The sequence below is a fragment of the Arachis ipaensis genome, chromosome B6, assembly GCF_059453495.1.
Source record: "Arachis ipaensis isolate K30076 ecotype BB chromosome B6, ASM5945349v1, whole genome shotgun sequence".
Taxonomy (NCBI): Eukaryota; Viridiplantae; Streptophyta; class Magnoliopsida; order Fabales; family Fabaceae; genus Arachis; species Arachis ipaensis.
This window is the reverse complement of record NC_142441.1, coordinates 116715865-116722494: the sequence shown is the minus strand read 5'-3', so window position 1 is coordinate 116722494 and position 6630 is coordinate 116715865. Positions and strand designations below refer to the sequence as shown.

Here is a 6630-nt window from a genome sequence, read left to right as displayed (position 1 = left end):
ACTTCAATTCATGATTTCTTGCATAAACATGTTCAGAACCCTGATTTCTAAAATCCATAATTTCTAAAAATTCTACTTTCAAAATATCAAATGTATCTTAATCCATAAGCACCAAGCCTCTTTGCAAATTCAATCCAACTATTTTCAAATCCTATTTTCAAAACAAATCTAATTTTTTCCAAATAATATCTTTTTTAAATCTCCACATTATCTTTTTCAAAATCTAGATCTATCTTTTTCAAAAATCTTTCATATCTTTTTAATTAAACTATATCCTCTCTTATCATATCTTCTATCTTATCTTTTCCAAATCAATCTTTTTATCATATCTTTATCTTTTTTTCGAAAACCCACCCTCCCTCCCTTTAAAATTGAGTTCGGCCTCCCTCCCCTCCCATCAACAATTCCACCTAGCTTTCATTCTTTCCCTCTCCTTTCTTTTCTTTTGCTTGAGGACAAGAAAACCTCTAAGTTTGGTGTGTTTATCCGCGATCACTAAGATCATGGCTCCTAAAGGAAAACAACCCACTCCAAGAGGCAAGAAAGAGAGCGTTCCAAAACCACTTTGGAATCAAGGGAAGTTCTTATCTAAATAACATTCAGACCATTATAACAAAATAATGGGTCTGAGATCAGTGATCCCGGAAATCAGATTCGATCTGAAAGAAGATGAATATCCGGAGATCCAGGAGAAAATTCGAATCAGGAACTGGGAAGTCCTAGCTAATCCTGAAACGAAGGTGGGAAGGAATATGATCCAGGAGTTCTATGCTAATATGTGGCAGACTGACAAGCAAAAACTATCTGGAACTGCTTTCTATGAATATCGGACCATGGTCAGAGGAAAGATTGTTCATACCACCCCTGACAAGATCAGAGAGATCTTAAAGCTACCTCAGCTGAAAGATGATCCAGACTCCTTCAACAGGAGAATAATGAGAACAGACAAGGACCTGGATAAGATTCTAGAGGACATATGTATCCCTGGAGCCAGATGGACCACCAACACAAAGGGTGTCCCAAATCAACTCAAGAGAGAAGATCTCACACCAGTCGCCAGAGGATGGCTGGACTTCATTGGGCATTCTCTGTTGCCTACTAGCAACCGTTCTGAAGTCACTATTAAAAGAACAGTGATGATCCATTGCATCATGATGGGAAAAGAAGTGGAAGTTCATCAGCTGATCTCAGCTGAACTCTACGAAATTGCTAACAAAAATTCTAAAGAGGCCATGTTAGCTTATCCAAGCGTGATTTCTCTGCTCTGCAAGGACGCTGGAGTAAGGATGGGAATAACTGAGTATATCTCATTTGAGAAACCAATCACCAAAGCATTAATGGACAAACAACAAGCACAGGATGATCCCATCAAGAAGAAAACGCAGGAATTTCTCCCAGAAATCCCTCAATCTGAATACTGGGAGTATCTTGAGACATCTATTACCAAGATACGGGAAGCTATGGAACAAATAATAAAAGAACAAAAGGAACAAAGTCAAATTCTTACCTATATGTTTAAAGAACAAGAGGAGCAAGGGCGTGACTTGAGGGACTTGAAGCGCCAGAAGTTATCTCTTGAAGGACCAAACACCCCAAAGATCCGAGGAACACCCGTTCCCCAGAATAAAGGTTGTTAAATTCCTATTCCTGCTTTAACTCTGTGATAGTGTCATTATAGAAATTACCTTAGGAGTCATATAGTAGTAATTAGTATCTATTTTGATTTTATCTCCAATTAAGCTATAGTTTATTTTTCTCATCATCAGCAAACATGAATAAAATAGTAGATCTTTGGAATAAGAGGCAATAAAATTTCGAGTTTTAATAAAAGAAATTCTAATTAATTACATGTGGTGGCAATGCTTTCTGTCTTCTGAATGAATGCTTGAACAGTGCATATGTCTTTTGAATTTGTTGTTTAAGACTGTTAAATATGTTGGCTCTTGAAAGAATGATGAACATGAGACATGTTATTGATAATCTAAAAAATCATAAAAATGATTCTTGAAGAAAGAAAAAGCAGCAAAAAAAAAAAGAGAAGAGAGAAAGAAAGAAAGCAAGCAGAAAAAGCCAATAGCCCTTAAAACCAAAAGGCAAGGGTAATAAAAAGGATCCCAAGGCTTTGAGCATCAGTGGATAGGAGGGCCTAAGGGAATAAAATCCTGGCCTAAGCGGCTAAACCAAGCTGTCCCTAACCATGTGCTTGTGGCGTGAAGGTGTCAAGTGAAAACTTGAGACTGAGCGGTTAAAGTCAAGGTCCAAAGCAAAAAGAAGAGTGTGCTTAAGAACTCTGGACACCTCTAATTGGGGACTTTAGCAAAGCTAAGTCACAATCTAAAAGGTTCACCCAATTATGTGTCTGTGGCATTTATGTATCCGGTGGTAATACTGGAAAACAAGGTGCTTAGGGCCACGGCCAAGACTCATAAAATAGCTGTGTTCAAGAATCATCACACTGAAATAGGAGAATCAATAACACTATCTGAATTCTAAGTTCCTATAGACGCCAATCACTCTGAGCTTCAATGGATAAAGTGAGATGCCAAAACTGTTCAGAAGCAAAAAGCTACTAGTCCCGCTCATCTAATTAGAATCTGAGCTTCACTCAAAAACTCTGAGATATTATTGCTTCTCAACCTATTAGTCTTCTATTTTATTTGTCTAGTTGCTTGAGGATAAGCAACAGTTTAAGTTTGGTGTTGTGATGAGCGGATATTTTATACGCTTTTTGGGGTTAATTTCATATAGTTTTTAGTATATTTTAGTTAGTTTTCAGTTTATTTCTATTAGTTTTTAGGAAAAATTTATATTTCTGGACTTTACTATGAGTTGTGTGTTTTTCTGTAATTTCAGGTATTTTTCTGGCTGAAATTGAAGGAGCTGAGCAAAAATCTGATTCAGGCTGAAAAAGGACTGCTGATGCTGTTGGATTCTGACCTCCCTGCACTCAAAGTGGATTTTCTGGAGCTACAGAACTCAAAATGGCGCGCTTCTAATTGCGTTGGAAAGTAGACATCCATGGCTTTCCAGCAATATATAATAGTCCATACTTTGCTCAAAGATAGACGACATAAACTGGCGTTCAACGCCAGTTCTCTGCCCAATTCTGGCGTCCAGCGCCAGAAAAGGATTAAAAGTTGGAGTTCAACGCCAGAAATGGATCCAAACCTGGCGTTGAACGCCCAAAACAGCCTTATGCACGTGAATTACTTAAGTCTCAGCCCCAGCACACACCAAGTGGGCCCCAGAAGTGGATCTCTGCACCATCCATCATAGTTTACTCATTTCCTGTAAACCTAGGTTACTAGTTTAGTATTTAAACAACTTTTAGAGACTTATTTTGTATCTCATGACATTTCAGATCAAAACTTTGTATTCTCTGACGGCATGAGTCTCTAAACCCCATTGTTGGGGGTGAGGAGCTCTGCTGTGTCTCGATGAATTAATGCAAGTATTTTTGTTTTCCATTCAAACATGCGTGTTCCTATCTAAGATATTCATTTGCACTTCAATATGAATGTGATGAACGTGACAATCATCATCATTCCTCCACGAACGCGTGCCTGACAACCACCTATGTTCCACTATAGAATGAATGAATATCTCTTAGATTTCTTAATTGAAATCTCTGTGGTAAAAGTTAGATTGATGGCGGCATTCATGAGAATCCGGAAAGTCTAAACCTTGTCTGTGGTATTCCGAGTAGGATTATGGGATTGGATGGCTGTGACGAACTTCAAACTCGCGAGTGCTGGGCATAGTGACAGACGCAAAAGGATAGTAGATCCTATTCCGGTATGACTGAGAACCTGCAGATGATTAGCCGTGTGGTGACAGCGCACTTGGACCCTTTTCACTGGAAGGATGGATAGTAGCCATTGACAACGGTGATCCACCTACACACAGCTTGCCATAGGAGGACATGCGTGCGTGATTCAGAAGACAGAGGAAAGCAGAGATTCAGAAGACAAAGCATCTCCAAAACTCCAACATATTCTCCATTACTGCATAACAAGTAACCTTTAATTCATGCTCTCTTGTCTATTTGCAATTCAACTGATAAATATAATTGACTTCCTAACTAAGATTTACAGGATAACCATAGATTGCTTCAAACCAACAATCTCCATGGGATTCGACCCTTACTCACGTAAGGTATTACTTGGACGACCCAGTGCACTTGCTGGTTAGTGGTACGAGTTGTGAAAAGTGTGATTCACAATTTGTGCACCAGTGTTCATCTTGATCTTCAAGCTGTTCTTCGTGTTCATCTTCACCTTCAAGCTGTTCTTAGTTGTTTTCTTCGTTTTGATCTAAAAATTTGAAATTTGGTGTCATTTTATTGTTTTTCTCTTTAAAAATATTTTTTAATTAATTTTTTTTCGAAAAAAAAAATTCAGATTTTTATTTTTAAAATTTTTATCTTATCTTATCTTATCTTATTTCAAAAATCAAATTTCAAAATTCAAATTTCAAAAATTTAAAATTCAAATTTCAAAATTCAAATTTCAAAATTTAATTTTCAAATTCAAAATTTAAATAATCTTTTAATTTAAATTTGTTTTTATTTTCATTTTTAATTTTTATTTGCTACTATGAACTCTCACCCCTTTGGCTATGAGTCTGGTTACAATAATGTTGCAGGAAGAAGAAATTACAATGAGAATAGGCATCAAGGTTGGAACAATCAAAGATGGGAGGAGTCACAAGGATTTGATCAACCCTCATGGCAACAACCACCTCCAATGGACTATCAACAACCACCACCATATGCCTATAAACCCTTTCCTCAACATGGCTTTGGACCACCACACTCACAAGCCCCTTTCCACCATTCACCTCCATATGACCCTAACCCACATCCACCATACCAACCACCTTATGAACCAAATGAACCATACATAGATCCACCCCAAACCTCCATAGAGAAAGCACTTGCCAATCTAAACTCTACTATACAAGCTCTCGTCGCCCAAATCAGACCACCAAATACCTTCAATAATCAACCCTCAAGCTCTAGTGCACTTCCTTTTCAACCACAGAATGATCTCTCCACTCCATCACTACCATCCATGGAAGAGCACCTACATCCATCAATCCAAGAGCAAGATGATCCCAATTATGCTATTGATATGGAACAGGAAAGAAGGAATCATCTTCGCGAATCCATACTTCATAAAGAGCTAGAGGAGGCCCTACGGGTAAGGGTAGGAGAGACCCTTGAAGATGAAAGAATAGTTGAAAGGAGTTGTCATGGAAAGAAAAACATCGAGGATGAGTACGATTTTATACTTAAATACCTGGACAAAGCAGCAATTATTAAAAAGGAAGAAGTGGTTGCGGACTTAAGAGATGCTGTACCTCCATTGGAAAGTCCAGTCACAGAGCCTCCTTCCACGGTGTTTGACGTTGATGTTGAGAAGAGCGTACAACCTCCAAGGCAGATCATGGTTGAAGATTTTGTAGAGGTTGATCAAGAGGTAGAAGATGTCAAAGAAGAGCACAAGGGAGTGGAGCTTGCAATTTCATTAAAAATATCTCCCCCTAAGTTGCCATCATCCTTCACAACATTCAAGTGGGTAAAATTCATATCCCAGAGCTTTCTAATCCCACTTGAATATGGGCTACTGGAGACGGATGGTCAAGTTAGAGCTCTTTGTGGCATTAAGAGTAAGAGAAAAATGGCTAGTGGTAAGAATTGTCCTGCAAGGTTCATCATGGTTGGAAGCTTTAAGTTTAAACGTAAAGGTTGGTATAGAGCTCAACTGAATAGGTCTAGGAAGTTTTTTGGCCACTTACGTGAGAATTCAGACTGCTTGCCACCCGGATGGAACAATATTGCTCAACCAAAAGACGGGTGTAAAAGCAAGATTTGGGACCCCAGAATCCAATCTATCAATCACCACTCTTGGGGCCTGGTCACTTGCTTTAACTTACTTGAAGGCTTTCTGCGCCTAGTTTGGGACCCCGGAGGTTACTAGAGATACAAACATTGGTGGAGATTCATGGATGAATACAAGCATAAGCCACCATAACAGGGAACTCACCAAATGTCCAACTTAAGGACTCTAACTAAAAGTGCTAGGTGGGAGACAACCCACCATGGTATGATCGTTCTTTTTCATTTTTATTTCGTTTCTGTTTTTTCGAGTTTTATTTTATTATATTGAACCTAGAGTTTTGCATCACATTCATATTAACACTGCATTCTGCATTTTTCTTTTTCAGATTTAAAAAAAAAAAGCGAGCACGCGACGCGACCGCATCAGCGACGCGTCCGCGTCACAAGGAGAGAAGAGAAAATAAAACGAACAGAGAGTCACGCTGGAGCAAGGCTGGAGGCGTGCCAGTGGCACAATTCGTCCCATGCAACCGCATCGCTGACGCGACCGTGTCACCTGGGAATAATGGCCTCCCACGCGACCGCGTCACCCACGCGACCGCGTCACCTGAAAATCGACGTCAACCGGGTGCATGGCCGAAAGTTGCGCTGGAGTTGGGCTGGACTCGTGCTGGAAGCCCAAACTCTACCACGCGTCCGCGTCATATTGAAGATAAGGCCATCCACGCGATCGCATCGACCACGCGACCGCGTCACCCAGATTTTTGGCAAAAAGAGTTTCGAACAGA

The 6630-nt window shown here is 39.5% G+C and overlaps 1 pseudogene; it reads left to right on the top strand.

The window, feature by feature from the left end:
• The first annotated feature begins 4595 nt into the window (after window positions 1–4595).
• LOC148562426 (uncharacterized) lies at window positions 4596–6035 on the top strand (annotated as a pseudogene).
• The last annotated feature ends 595 nt before the right edge of the window (window positions 6036–6630 follow it).